At 32.6% G+C, this 16771-nt stretch overlaps 1 protein-coding gene across 1 annotated transcript in view; it reads left to right on the top strand.

Annotated features, from left to right (window-relative positions):
- Positions 1 to 16771, top strand: part of LOC113393609 (glutaredoxin domain-containing cysteine-rich protein CG31559-like) — a 92761-nt gene that overhangs the window by 49714 nt on the left and 26276 nt on the right. The window lies entirely within an intron of this gene.

The raw sequence follows: 16771 nt of genomic DNA, 5'->3' as shown, positions 1-16771 counted from the left end.
GTAAATAAGTACTAAAAACAATTACACTAATAGCTAGTTTAAACGATATATCGTAATAAATTTACTCACAAATCAAATAACTACAAAGTTGCTAACATTAGTAATGTTTACAGATGAGCGCATCAGTTTAAACTGCAATTGAAAAAATTACACATGTTAGTGTTTAAAACGACATCATGAAAATCATTTAAACGTATCAATAATTCATGAATCAAGTAAATAATTTCTCAAACGCTTAACGGAACAAATGTGTACATATTAACAACATAAAAAAAAATATACAATAAAAAGTACGTCATAAATTCCTAATTCATTCAACGGAATTAAGATAATACATTTAACAGAAATAAGGTTTAGAATCGATTGCTATGATATTGCATGACATATTGCTATGCTAGGCTGAGACGTGCCGAATTAAGAGCACTGTGGCGAATAAATATCGTTTATATGCTAACAAGTATATAATAAATTCTACATTACCTTTTATATCGATTTGATTTCGTTTATTCTTTTCTTTTGCTATTATTGTCTAGATCACAGAAATTGTATCTATTAATTGATATTATTGTTTTTATCATAACGAATGTTGATTAAATCTTACTCTCTAGTTATGATCGTTTCGCTAGTATTTATTTCAATTCTTTTGCATAAATTGTATTTAATCGTATATACGCTATTTTTATTGAGCCGAGATGGCCTAGTGGTTAAAACGCGTGCATCTTAACCTATGATTGCGGGTTCAAACCCAGGCTAGCACCACTGAATATTCATGTACTTAATTTGTGTTTATAATTCATCTCGTGCTCGGCGGTGAAGGAAAACATCGTGAGGAAACCTGCATGTGTCTAATTTCAACGAAATTCTGCTACATGTGTATTCCAACAACTCGCATTGGAGCACCGTGATGGAATATGCTCCAAACCTTCTCCTCAAAGGGAAAGGAGGCCTTAGCCCAGTAGTAGGAAATTTACAGGCTGTTAATGTAATGTAATGTAAAAATAGGTTATTTTTATTTCTTTTATATGTCATTATATTTAAAGTTGTCTGAAAGAAATCGCTGTCTTAGCGATAAGGCCAAATCCTTCTCCTAAAGATCAGATAAACGAGTACGGCAATTAAGTATTGTTTGTAATTAAACCAGTAATAAGGCACTACATCAAACCAGTGTAAGAGCCTTTTTATGTTATAACGTATCCTTTGCCTATAAACTCGGCAATGTAAGAAGTGCAACCATTTATATTTACGATCCGATCTTGAATGTTCTCGAAGTTTGGATCACTTCGAAATGGAATACCGCAACAATATATTTTATTTTTTTTGGCAGATGAATGACTGATGAGCGTAAAGACACAATGACACAAATATATGTTTAATATATATAACTACTGTTTGTTATGATGTCAACATGATATCAACTTTACTTGTCATGATAGTTTTTGTGTTCATAGGAAGAATTATTACTCACGCAACGTCATTGTTTTATTGAACACATAGATTACAATAGACTCAAAAGTCAATTACTTTCTCCCACTTCTTTGTGCAGTATCATCTCATAATTTATACTGTACAATATATTCTTATTGTACTGTACTAGCGATTTATATCGACTTCTCGTGAATGTTGTATCGATTTATAAACAAAAATAATTTATATTTATGAAGTTATTGATAACAAATAAAAGTATTCATTATAAAAATTATAGATAGTTGCTTCGACAATTTATTTACAGGGCCGTTCGTTTTAATTCATCTAGTGTGACATTTACTTAACGTATTGGACTTAACTATTAGAATTATAAGCAAACATTTGGGCTATGATCGTTTGTTTTTTTTTAATGCATGAATTTACACAAATACAGACATCCGTAATATATTTGTGTCAAACCGCCAACTTTAATATTAATGTCATTGGACACGCTTCGTCAGATTTAGGTCTGGTTGTAATCTAATGGTAAGCGCTGGTAGATGGTAACGGTAGCGTGATGACTTTCGTAGGTTGATCAGGGATGTAACACAATACTTATTATAGATCGAAACTTATTTTTCTCGATAGACAGAGATCCAAACTTATGTAAATAACTTCGTGCTATTAGGGTTGGTAGCTTTAGTCTATCCTAACCAGAGGAATAATAATAATGAAATGCAAATGAATTTATTTGTTACTGATATTTAAATTAAACTTTCATATTTTTGAGATATTTTAATTAGTCCAAATAATTTTCGGATCAAACGAATTTTCGTATCAGTTGTTCGCGGTAGAATCTTTATTAGGAACTGTAGTGTGTTAGTGGAATTTAAATTGCTGCGTTTTTGCTCCAATTCTATCTACCTAAAGCTTTAATGTAAATAATTTTTATGTTACCATCTGATACCAGACAGCCCTTACTCCAGATCATCTTACGGATGCATTCATATATTTAACCACAAAATCAATTTTAGATCAACTGCCTCAATATAGTCAAGATTGCTCAGTGGTTAGAACAGGTGAATCTTGACCGAATATTGTGGATTCAATCCGCCCCACTGAATATCTATGTTAATCTGTGTTAATGTTTCATCTCGGACTTGGCGGTTGGATGTAATTACATCGTATACACGCCATTCTTTTTTGAAGCTAGTGGTGGAAGTATCGAACGTCCTCAAGAGGAAAGGTAATTATTGACCAGATGTACGTTCATGATGTTTGTTTACTTTTGTGGTCAATAATTTAATTGGCAAGAATTGCCAAAGCCGAAATTACAATATATATTTTTAAAAGGAGTCACGGGCTTCTATTATATTTTCAAATTAGCCTAGCCAGATACCGAACCCTATCATTTTGAAATAAACACAATAATTATTATACCATTCGTTTGTAATCTAACAAGGATCAATTTCTTCGACTTAATGGCATATGGCATATATATGGAAATTGTTGAATTTTAGGGTAATATGTCTTTAATTCAAAGCTTATATACTTTGTTCAAAATGAGCCTCAATTTTATGTTTTTCAACACATGCCCGCCGCGCAGTCCTCATCGTTAAGTTCTAATTTCAAATTTCTTATATCTCTACTTAGAACAACAGAAACGAAACTGAAAAGTAATAACCTTAAATCTCATTTCGCAAAAGTACCTTTATGGCGCTTTCGCTTTTCTTCCTCCCTGGCTATATAAAATGGTTTTGATAGTTTATTTTCGCGCTGTCTTGCGTTGCGTTGGTTGCGCGGGCGTCATTGTGTGGTGAGATATGCGGAACGCGGAAGATTCTAAGCTCGTCTAGTACATCTAGCACGGATATTGTGGAATTATTACTCGTTTATAATCGTATTGTTTAATTAAAACGTTCGGTTGCAAATCCAGCTTCGTTTAATGAAACATGCAGCAAAAATAAGAAGGTGTGCTATGATGGGCGACAGCGTATCTGTCAGTGTATAGATGTAACAGTTTAACAGTAACAGTCTGTTTTCTAACTCATATTTCCTTCAATAATATCGTAATCAGTGACGTTCATAAATAACACGCTTAAGTATAGGAATTTTGTGAACGTACTAAGTTGCAAATTTAAAATGATTGATTGTTATGCTTACCAATTTAAAACAGGTTTAATTATTTTAGATATACAAGGTTGTTTATCTAAAAGATTTAAACCGCCTAGGTAGGCGGCTCGAAATTATGCCAACCAGAGAAAGTTATGACATAATCGATTAAACAATATATACTAATCTATATTATAAAGTAACTCTGTCTGTCTGTATGTTTGTTGCTCTTCACGGCCAAACCACTGCCTACCGAATTTGATAAAATTGGGTATGAAGCAAGGTTGAACTTTAAGGAAGGAAAAATGCATCTTCTTATGTCTTACACCTGACGACCAACCCCTAAAAGTTGAACGAATATATAGAATGATTCTAATACGTGGCAAATCATTCATTCGTTCATTAAGAGTTTCTTTATATATGGTAAACTATAATGTACAATCCAACTATCTGAAATATATTGTTGCGATTTAAAAACCAGTTTTCAATATCAGAACGATATAAATATTTATAATTAATAAGGTAGTGCTTATAAAGGCTGTCCCGAAACTCAACATCTAAACAGAAACCGCATATGTTACAGCGTCTGCATAGTAAAAAAAAAAAGAAAATCAGTCCCATTATCCAAAAAATAATGATAAAAATAAAACACAATATCTTTGGTTTTTTACTGAACGCTCATAAACATCTGTGGTTCCTTGTTTAACGTTCCGTACAAAATGTAACAAATTTTCTTATAAAGTAGATATTAACATCGAAGAAAACGCGCCAAAACAAAATGTGCTAACAGTAAATACTGCGGTTTTGTGAAAGTTAAACCAGAATAAGGTATGTGTCACACGAAAATTCCAATAACTCGGCCGTGTTAAAAACAAGTGACCAGATATACTAAACTCACGGATTCCAAATCCGAGGCCAAAATTAATAATCTGTCACTTTCTTCTACTAGTTTAATATATCAATTTCCATATATATTTTATGTTGTCAATGAATGTTTTCGAAACGAGTCCTCCTTAATCACGTTTCAAATTGATTACAAAATTATTTGTAAGATGAATAAAACATCGGCTAGATTTCTTCCAAAAATATATATCAATTTCATCCTTATAATAACTCATCAAAAATACATCAGTAATACATTATATTGATATCAGTTATGATAAAAAAAGCGAAGTCATCATATAGATTATCAAAAATAAGTTAGCAATGATAAAAAAACTAATTCTTCTTCGTTGATATGAATACACGAAAATACAACCAAATTTCGTATTGGTTATTTTCGGTTGCTTGACATTCAAATGAATCCTGTTACGTGATTCCATTAAATATATTTTGATTTTCAGTTAGTCTAGCAATAAACATTCATACTTTCTATTGATATGATTCGATTTTATGATCTGAGCCATTTTAATAACGGCCTTAGGAGGATCTACGTTGTTGGCTTCCAACCCAAAATTGGACGTTACCGATAAATATAGTTACAGTCTGTAAACGATCAGGATACAGATGCACGCCGATTGATCAAAGAAATAAATCAAACCTATTTATTAAAATTTTAATAAATAATTAATTATTAATAATATTTTATCATTTAAATTTGATTTAGTTCGCCTTATTTTTCAATGTACTAGATTATAGCGAATACTGCCAAAAATCATAATGAATATACTGTACAATATCATATAATATGCTCAAAAAAGTGGTTCGGTATTAATCCTTATTTAAATAAAAATGCTATAATTTAATAGCTCAACCGCCGCCGCCTACGAATAATGGACGCAGATTCCGTCCGGACCTCTCTGGCTATTGTGCCACCCACCCGATTTAGACATCCTTAAAGCTTAAATAGTAATTGGTTGAATTTTGATATAGTCTTATAAATATCAACTTAAACTCACTTGTGCGAAGTCGAGACGTGTGTCTGGTATATATATTTAAATATACTAGATGTAAAATAAATAAAACTAAACAAATTTAGTAATTATCGTACCCATACACAAAACTATTGTTTGTAATACACTTTCTGAACGCACCCGAAAACGTCAAACATGGCCGCCCGAAATTCAATGACATAAACTGTCATTGTCATTGAATTTCATGGATTTAATATCGAAATATCTCGATTATACGAATTTTAACAATGTATAATTGTGGATAGTTTTAGATCGATAGGTTCTATCGTAGACCCGTACGAAATTATTAATATATATTTAGAAATTTTAAAAATGTTTAAATCACATTTACACATCTACTTTGAAAAACAATAGTTAATTGAAATAAAAACTCTTAAAACGCATGTGTGTCAGCTGCTTACAAAGTTGTTGCGATTGAGAAACCCAATGAACAAAGAAGTATTGTCATACAGAACAGCTTACTTCATAAATACCGCCGTTGAGTAAATTATTACGTGAATGAACCACTTTTTTTATTACAATTAAAACAAAAATCTTATAGTGCCAAATTTTAAAGATTTATGAGATATAAGATATTTTTTGCTATTTTCTTAAGATTATAAAGCGGGCAAACGAAAGCATCTCTGCATAGTATAAAATAAAGTCGCTTCCGTCTGTCCGCTTAGATCTTTTAAATTACCTAACGGATTTGAATGCTGCTTTCATCAATAAATCGAATGATTCAAGAGAAAAGTTTATACGTATAAAAGCTACATATTATAGTAAAAAAAAGCGGACAATTTTAACTTCCCTACCTAGAAAAATCAGGATTTTTTTATGTTTGTCTGCGATTTAAAATTTGTACATTTAGATCCTAATTGCTCACACAGATGTCGTCAATACGGGTAGCTAGCAAAATTATATGGCATACCTAGAACATAGTTTTCTTATTCCATCTCGAATATGTTCTGTAAAATATCAAAACAACGTAGGAGAGGACAGATGTATGTACAAAATTTTATGTTGTATAAAAATGTGATTTGATTTGTAGCATATAATAGTTATTTATTTTTTTATTTATTTAATCAGCTATTCATAAAGAACATCTAGACTATTTCCCAATATGTATTCTACCGCCAAATTAAATACTTAGCATAGTTGTGTTTAGATATCACATCGCTGATACGAGGAATGATTAATACTCCTTACATGAACAGCGGTGACCATTTACCATGAGGTAAACCAACCATTATATACATACTCAAAAACTATTATTATCTGTTATTGTCTGCTTTGTTATTTTTATATTTTTTTTACACTTTCAGGATATGCTTTAATTCATTTTACCATAATTGAAAATTATCAAGTATGAGAAAATTAATTAAAACTTGATATTTCGTACGGAACCCTAATTAAAATGTAATTACATTTATATATAAAATGAAACGATATACAATTATGTGGATTACTTAACGGTGACCATATCTCAAAAGGAATGCGTCATGGATCCCATCATAGGCGCTAGTGGGTCGAAACCAAGGCAGACAGCCTTACATAACTTATTTCTACATTCTAGTTCAAATGACGATGTTTTATACAATCTTGTACATTGCCTTTTCTCGGATAACTGTGCAAGGTTTCATTGGTACAATTTTAATTATTATTATTACGACTTTATATGCTTTTATATTTACACTCATAATAATACTTTTGATTTTGTTGTGCAATCTCTTTTCCAGTTTAATTGTACTATAATACTTTCTATCTCTTTTCGATATTATATATTAGAAAGAGACAGTGATGTATTTAATGTTAAGTCAGGTAATTATTGTACAACACAATAAAAAAATGTATTCCATAGCAATGATAAACGTCACATCTAGTTTGTAATGACCAATCGAATATGACCAATTCGACTTCAATTATATTTATTCGAATTTGTAACTTTAAAAAAATATAAAACAAAATTGATATAATTGCCTTGAGAAGCTTCTTTTTTATTTATATAGATATCATAAAGAATCGAAAAATGTTAATAAAATCGATTACTTACGATTATTTCTCACACAATATCGATTTTAAAGTTAATAAACAATATAATCTGTACTAATATTATAAATGCGAATGTGACTATTTGTTACTCTTTGACGGTCAACCACTGAACCGATTTTGATGGAATCTAGTATGAAGCAAGATTTTGCCCCAAGGAAGAACCTAGGCTACTTGTTTTTGCCCAATATCTGATGACCAACCCATTCAACGCAAACGTAGCCGCGGGCGACAATTAGTTTAGATATATTTTCGCTTAATAAACATTGTTGCCTCACTACACACTTATGGACAGTCAAAAGAAAAGCAACCGTCTGAGAAAAACCAGCGAAATTTATCGTTAACTCTTTTAAGTACTTTAGGAAACATAAAGACGAGACGAGAAATAAGCTATTTTGGTGTTAGGGCTTTGTACGGGCCCGTCTGAACACATGATTTTTTCTTCTTGGTACTTGTAATTACAGACACAGGTGACATAAGATCTAAGACCAATGTTCGAGATGCATTGGCTATATAAGAAATAGTTTAAATTTTTTACCGCGCCCGTGTCTGTGAGCAGTGGGTATCACTTACCAGCTACTAAGGTGGCTTATTTGCCATCAACAAACCATGTAATAAAAAAATAACTGATAGTAAGTGGTCACATTTTGAAAAATTTAACCACTTCACACATTTAGATATACGATGTGACGATACTTGGGTGCGTCGTTTAATTACAAATGGACTCATTCACCGTTCACTCTTAATTGGCGACCCAGAGCCCTCAAAGTCACTGGCAATAATACTTCTTTAACGATTGCCAGTACAATCTTCAATATCTTTGAATCTATGTTTAAATAAACAAAGACAAAACAATTCAGTATATATTTTCTGCTCTGTTTGTCGCAACGAATTTGTTTTTTATTTTTTATGACAGTTCAAATTCAGGCCAGCACTACTGAATTTATATGTGCTTAATACGTGGGTATAATATCGTGCTTGATGGTGAAGGAAAACATCGTAAGGAAACTAGAAGGTTGCAATTTCAATGAAATTCAAACACGTGTATCCTCCACCTTTCCCCTCAAAGGGACAGCAGGCTTCAGCAATGGGACGTTTACAAGGTTACATTACATACATATTTTTTAAAATATGCCTAGTATTATTAAAAAAAAATCAATTCAAATTTCGAACGAACGAAAGCGAATACTATTATAATTGGAATTACAAAGCTGCATCGTTATTTTTTTTTTTTAATTTTATTTGAGTAGGTTCTTTGTTAAAGCAATTGATTTAAAATCTCGTGTCGCAACTTCGTAAGTTTTATTACTGGAAGTTATGAATGATAATTACCGAAAGCTATTTGCGTTTGGCAATACTTTATACGAAGGTTAATTTTGTAATCGCTTTAATATTCGTATTTACTAAATATTATATTTTATATAATAAATCTAGTAACTAGCTTTAGAGACTAGACATCCAGTAGTCAAAGATTCTCATCCGAATGAAACCTATAATTTTTATATTAGGTTATGTTTATTGATAGATTCCGTTGGATTATTATCGTACAGTAACACAGTATGCATTAATGTGTGTTTGCACACATTTTTCGTATTTTGTTATTACTTGAGATGAGATTGAGTTTGGGGAGGAGCCGCGATTTTGATAGAAACTATGCCACTAATCTTTACGACCAAATCACACAGAAAATATACATAAAGTATGTACGTAAAGTAACAGACTTTCCTCTCCTTTTGAGGAGAAGGTTTCGAACACGCTATTCCAATGCGGGCTGGTGGATAAACGTGGCAGATTCTTATACACCACGTGCACGTTTACTCACTCAAGTTCATTATAAATACAAATTAAGCACATGAATTCAGTGGTGCTTTCCTGGGTTTGAACTCAGAATCATTGATTAAGATTCACGTCTTGTAACCACTGAGCCATCACGGCGCATTCTACAAATGATATTATTCTACACTTCTATATATCTACAGCCATAACCATAACATAAGTAGTTGACAATTGTTATTATGTATTTGTAACAACAGCCAACGTGGACGGATTAATATATCAAGGCAAGATACAAGGATACCGCTAACCGATATTTTTTCTACGGTCAATGCAATCAATTATAATTGTTTATCTAAACGTGATACGGAATTCTTAGCACCGACAAGTGACGGTGACGGTGAGTGGTATTTTGATTGAACTGGTATCGCGTGTGGTCGTAATAATTGGTCCATTTTGGACTAAATTCGATCTGAACTAAACGCAACTTTAAAGCAGCATATCTTTACAATTTCTTTTAATAGGTTTTTTTCAAATCGGTTGGATAGATTCTGATATTAAGGCGTTCAGAGAAACTCACCAGCATTATAATACTAAAATATTAACATAAGTATACGAGAGCCGAGATATTCCATAGTGGATTCACATCCGAGCACCACGGAACTTCCATGTGCTACTTGTGTTAATAATTCATGTCGCGCTCATGAAAACATCGCGACGAAAATTGGCATCTATTGAAAGAAATTATGACCTTCTCAAACTGAGAGGAATCCTTAGCCCAGCAATGGATCATGGATCATATACAGGCTGTTCCGTTTTTACTCAATATTAACATAAAGCCGATCGATCTGCGCGGTTCATTGGCTTTTTGGTATTAAACAAATAACTAAGTGCATGCCATTAAATTGCAGTGTATATTTCCAGTAGTTAATGAGATTATGATGTCCCTTTTTAACCTTGACTAGTCAAAAGAGAAGGCGATACTATATGCACATGAGTGCGCACACATCAATACAATATCTAATAACTTACTCTCATCCTATAGAACGACAACCAACAAAACCGTAGAGAGTTAAATGTAAATCAAGCGGCATAAATATTTATTTATAATATAGGCACGGATTCAATCGACCACAAAAATTTCCATAATAGAACCGTGTATCTAAATTTTTATTTTGAACTGCACAATTACAACGTAACTTTTGAAGAATCCTGATTCATATATTAAATCAGTAATATGATGCGACTATTCGCAATTTAAAATTAATAAGATATAAACTAGGAACCAACGGTCACTATGTGAAAATGAATTGACTGTCGCTGGGTACCATATGAAACCTTGAAAAGGTACAAATTTAAGTCATGACCTTGCCAATGAGACTAAATTACAGAAAAAAAAATCATATAAATACGCCGGAGACAAAAAATCCTTATTATTTTAAATATATGCTTAAAAATGAACGGCCTTATAAACGCTGTTCAAATGTAGGGTGAGCAATTGGGCCCCCTGATCATAAGTGGGTACGATTGTCCATAGAAATTTTCACCATATGAAATATTACCTATTACCTACGACAACAATGTGCCCAGACCTTAAGAACTAAACTACACTGGCTCACTCACACTTCAAACCAGGACAGATCAATACTCAGTATTGTTGTTTGGCGGTAGAATATGATTAGTGTGTGGTACCCAGACGGGCTTACACAAAATTAAAAAAAAAAGATTTACATCAAAATATTTTGAAATATAAAATGGATTAGACATTGCTTAACTAATCACCTCCTAAATCCTACGTTAATATTTATGATATTCCTTAATGTCGTTATATACTAAACAAGGAATCTGTATAATTATGTCGATGTGTTATTTATTATCTTATCGAGATAAATAAGTTATAAGAATGATATAGACTGCGTCTGGTCACGAAGCAGCTCGACCTTGTAATTCCGGTTTGAGGAGAACGGGGTATGATTGGACGTGTAGGAATTTTATAGCCACGTGTTTTTTAATTGTTTTATTGTTCTAACTTTGAAAATCTTTACAAAAAAATAATATGTGACAAAAAAAAATTCTTCCTTAAATGTATGTTTTTTTTTAAGAATAATTGACATCTATGACTAAAATGAGTATATATCCTATATAAATGTAAATTAAATATAGTTGCTGTACAAATCTTGACCGCTTGGAACGGTGGCAAGAATGCTAGCATCATTATCCCGTTGGATCGCAATTTCGATACTTTGGACGTAAAATGCACAAGTCAGAATGTCTCCAAATATATATGCCTATAGTAGAGTCAATGATTACTTCTAATATACCCCATTTTATTAGTGATTTAAAATATAAACGTATTGACCACATTTAAATAGGATTAATTTATCGTTCAATTAATAATCAAAATATATGTCAACAACATTATATGTAATAAATAAACAAGTGAACGATAAAATTAATTTCACGTTATTATAAAATCAGTAAATAACGGAACGGTAAGCAAATGTGGATTTGAATCATAATACCGTTGGTTTACGTACCGACTATTAAACTCTTTACACAGTACGACACGACATTCTCTTTGTATTTATTATTTTGTTATTCGATATTTAAAATAACCAACCAACCAGCCAACTAATGTTTATTCGGAAACGAAGTTAATTATAAACATATATTATAAATACCAAAGTAAGTCTATCTGTCCGTCTGTTACGCTTTCGCAACCAAGCCACTGAACGGCATTTCATGAAATTTCGTGTAAAGTGAGTTTGAACCCCAAAGGACATAGGTTAATTTTTAACCCTTGAAACGCGAGCGAAGCTGTAGACGACAGCTAGTAAGATATAAAGATTAATGTCTTTATATCAATTTTATATATCGACATTTACTTAGTGTAAGTCCGTCTGGGTAGGTACCACCCACTCATCAGTTGTTATACCGCCAACAGCAGTACTTAGTATTGTTATGTTCTCGTTTGAAGGGTGAGGAGCCAGTGTACTACAGGCACAAGGTACATAACATCTTAATTCAAGGTTGGTGGTGACCACTTACCATCAGGTAGCCCATTTGATCATCCGCCTTCCAACAGTATATAAAAAAAAATGAAAGCCGTGTATCTATTTATCTTTTACGTTCTGGGTTCCAATGCTTGCCAAGGCCATTGAAGTGATTAAGTTTATTTGAAAATATATTCTCAGTAGTAGCTCCAAGTTTCGAATTTGGTAGTAATGATGCTCTCGTGTCTCCGGCGCCTGAACTGTCTCCGGTTATGTCATATTATCGTCTCATTGAATTATACGAGTGAAGTATCTAGAATGTATCTACATGTTCGCTCATAATTGACAACTATAAAATCCTATCTAGCTATTCTTTTGTAACAATGACCGTGGTGACTCAAATTCTTTCCGCCAGTCAGTACGACAGTAACAAATACCATCATTATTCAACTAGCAAAATTTTTTAGGGTTAGGAGCGTAATGAAGTATTGGTTAGGGTTAATTTCTATGACGCGCCCGCACTTGGTGACATGTCAACTATTTGACGAGGTTGCTCGCTAAACCAATCAAGTGTCAAGTCGCTAGAAATAGACATCTTCACATCTTATATTTCCAACTCACTCATAAAAAAAAAGAAACTTTATACAATGTTTTGACTATCGAACTCCAGTCATTTTATTATTTTATTATAATCAATTGTTTGTATGCAATTAAAAACTATTTTTTAATAACGCCAAAGAAGTTTAACTTCTCACGCGCATACATAAGTTACACGCACATTTTTAATTACTACTTACCTCGAATTGAGGCAAATTTTAAGGTTGCAAATGCAAACTAATATGACAAACGTATTCAATATGTCAAACGCTTACACAAATAAGTAAAACATATATTACATCGTACAAAAATATTTACGAATTATACATAATCTAGAACACACGACCACGACACGATATTACAAAAAGTCGTAAGGTATAAAAAACACGCCTAATTATACGATGTCTTCGACATTGATAAGGTACAACTTGACTACGCATAGCTAAGTGCTCCGGACTTACGAAGTGATTTTAAGTAACATGCCATACTTAAGTAAATGGCCACACCAAGTGCTAACCCAAATGCCGAAACTTCGATTGAGGCATTAAGAACAAGAAAATGCTTTCTCTTCGTATTTTTTTGTATATAATATATTATTCAATTTATTGTTACTATAAAGTTAAAATGTCCCGCTACTTAGTAAGGCCTCTTTTACCCTTGAGGAGAACAGGGCCGAACCGTAAGTTTAGGGGGCCCTGGGCTAACACTACTTAGGGGCCCACCAAAGACATATCTGAACGTAGACTTGAATTAAATTAATTGAATGGATTTGATTAATTGCAGGACTCGCAGGGCTGCAAACCATACGATCTGTTTAATTTGATAAAGTTATGGATTCTTTCGCATTATCGTCTATTTTTGACTTTGACTTGATTTAGCTGGGGCCCCCTTGAATCCACGGGGCCCTGGACTGAAGCGCAAAAAGCCATATGGTAGATCTGGCCCTGGAGGAGAAGGCTTATTCCACCACGCTGCTCCATGTAGAACCAATGTGTTAAAAAAGTCAATAACCCGCTATCTTCTGTAAAGATTAACATTTTCTTACTTGGTGGTAGGGCTTTGTGCAAGCCCGTCTGGTTAGGTACCACCCACTCATCAGACATTTTACCGCCAAATAACAGTACTCTATATTGTTGTGTTCCGGTTAGAAGGGTGAGTCAGCCAGTGTAATCACAGGCACAAGGGACATAACATCTTAGTTCCCAAGGTTGGTGGCGCATAGGTGAAGTAAGGTAGGCTCGTCCGCCAACCAATGCCATAAAAAAAAATCTCTGCTCTTGCTTCTTTTAGAACAATATTGGAAAAAAAGTTGTATTTAAAAAAATATATAATCATTAATTATATCAATAATTTAAATCATAATAATATCCGTATTGGCAAAACTACTGCTAAAAATTACGGTACAAAAGAATCTGTGTCAAATTAGATGCAAATTCAGTCCCGACATAGTTATATTTATAGACAATCCTATACACGTAGGCGCTATTTGGCTTCACGTGTTTTCCGAGACAAAAGTGTCACACAGGTGTAAATTTTAACTCCATGCTATTGAGAATTTGGATCATACTGCTGAAAAGGGCGAGGTTCTGGCAGATATGTATAATTATCTTTTAAAATATATTTTCGGCCCTAAATTAATCATTGTAAGAAATATCACAAGCGAAAATCAACCCCATGATATCCGTCACAAAACCAAGCCTAACCTTAAATACTTGACACACCTAATCCACGTCTTTCACGGTTAACGAACTTGTACAAGTTCGCAAATATATTTACTTAGCACGCTAAGTGATATTACGTAAACGTCGTGTCTTAACTCGGCGTAACTAAATTGCTCTAGCAATAAGTTAAACATACCAATTCCTTGTCTAGAAAGTTACGTCTGATTTCAACTTCTAGACATAAATAACTTAAAATTGATCATCTACTACTCAGTTTATTTTGTTTATGTGCAATGGAAGTTGTATGAGAAATCGATTTGGACTAGTGACTGTTTGACGCTATCCCTTGAGGGTACCTTTCTTGGTGTATTTCGTTCGCCATAATTGATTCGCGACACGATTTATTCGACTCATCCTCGATGTATTTGAAAAATAAATAAAAATCGTAAATATAATGTTATAAGATATTCAAGTATTTTATACTAAGTACTTAAAATTAAAAAGTATTTTATTGGCATGACAATTTATTAATTATCCTATGAAAGGGTACTGAGGTTACTGAGTTCCTTGCCAGCTCTAAAAAATGTACATTCCAGAAATGTAGTTTCACATCACCGAAAAAGGTTATTTGTAAATATTGTTTGATTATTATTATAAATATTCGTTTCTTTATAATAAATGTGTCATTTGTTTGAAAGTTAATATTTTATCTATACTAAATTTTATAACACAAAATATAGAAAATCAAAATATACTTTATTAAAGTAGGCTTTTTCGAGCACTTTTGAATCGTCATTTTACAAACTATATTAAGTGAAGATACCATCGGTTCGGAATATAGATTCTACCGAGAAGAATCGGCAAGAAACTCAGTAGTTACTCGTTTTCAACATTTAAAAACACATATAATTTAACTAAGATATTACAACATATACGCATAAAAATGCCTATCATTAATATTGCATTCAATCAATAATGATATCATACAAATATAATTTATCTCAAAAATAAGGTAGCTTTAAACCAGTGAAAAAAATTTTAGAAGTGTGTCATCAGTTAAGTTAACATATTGATAATATATACAAAATATATATGTACCCCCCGAAGCTTTACCACAAAACGTATCATATAAGTGTATTGTGTCATATGTGACAATATTAACGAGTTCCTGACCTATTCATGTATGACATGTTGATAATTACACAACACACATTGCACAGCGTTTTGTGAACACACAACTAATAGCATGACAAAGCCGATGAGATGTCAAGAAAACATCTATGTAACAACGTGAGTATTAATCAATACAAAAATAAAATTCTTAATTTAAATATGCAAGAATTTGTATGTACATGTGACGTTGAGGCATAAAATTTGAATTTGCAGAACAATGGCCCAATTATTGATGTCATCCAATCCACAAAAGTTTCATTATCTTAAATATAGCCGCGATACTTCTATTGCTAAGATGATGAAGCTATTATTTTTAAGTTATTTGTTTGTTTTACACTAAAAAAATATCATCATCATCTCAGCCGGAAGACGTCCGCTGCTGGACAAAGGCCTCCCCCAAAGATCTTCAAGAAAGCCGGTATTGCACTACTCGCATCTAGTGGCTTCCCGCGACCCTCACCAGATCACACAGATAGTCTACAAATATACCTACTCCGATAATTAATCCGATAATATAAGACTGACCTGAATGTATGAATCAATTTATTTACAGCATATTATATGTAACTCGCGATGATGTAAAATTTTAATACCGCCAATATGTTGAAGTATTTAAAATATACATATATAAATGCCTACATACTTATCACGAACCACTCATGAGGTATCAACTTTCGAACAGAAAAATATGTATATCGATTTTATATTTATAAAATCCGGCTTAATATCAAAGTCATACTTCATCAAATCATTTTATCAAAGTTATCCTTTCATTACGAGATATATAATTAAATATCAAAATTGTGATCGTATATCACAAGCTACCCATCCCAGCTTTACACAGGATTTCGTACCTAAGTTGCAATATCCAAAAGATTTTTTCTAGGGAGAGTCTACGTTGCGAAAGAAATAACTGCTACTAGTCAAACGGAAGTATAGTTTCGTAGATCTCGTCGTATGAGTCAGCGTTTCGCTTATATAGGTAAATAAATAATTAAAATACTTATAGAGATGTGTCAGACACTCGGTTGGAACGAAGTTGCTTTTGCTACATTTTTACTAAATATAAAATAACAGACACAATGAAATACATTGACAACCTTTGAGCAGGGCCGGA

This window comes from Vanessa tameamea, chromosome 22, assembly GCF_037043105.1.
Source record: "Vanessa tameamea isolate UH-Manoa-2023 chromosome 22, ilVanTame1 primary haplotype, whole genome shotgun sequence".
NCBI lineage: Eukaryota > Metazoa > Arthropoda > Insecta > Lepidoptera > Nymphalidae > Vanessa > Vanessa tameamea.
This window is presented reverse-complemented; position numbering and strand designations above follow the sequence as displayed.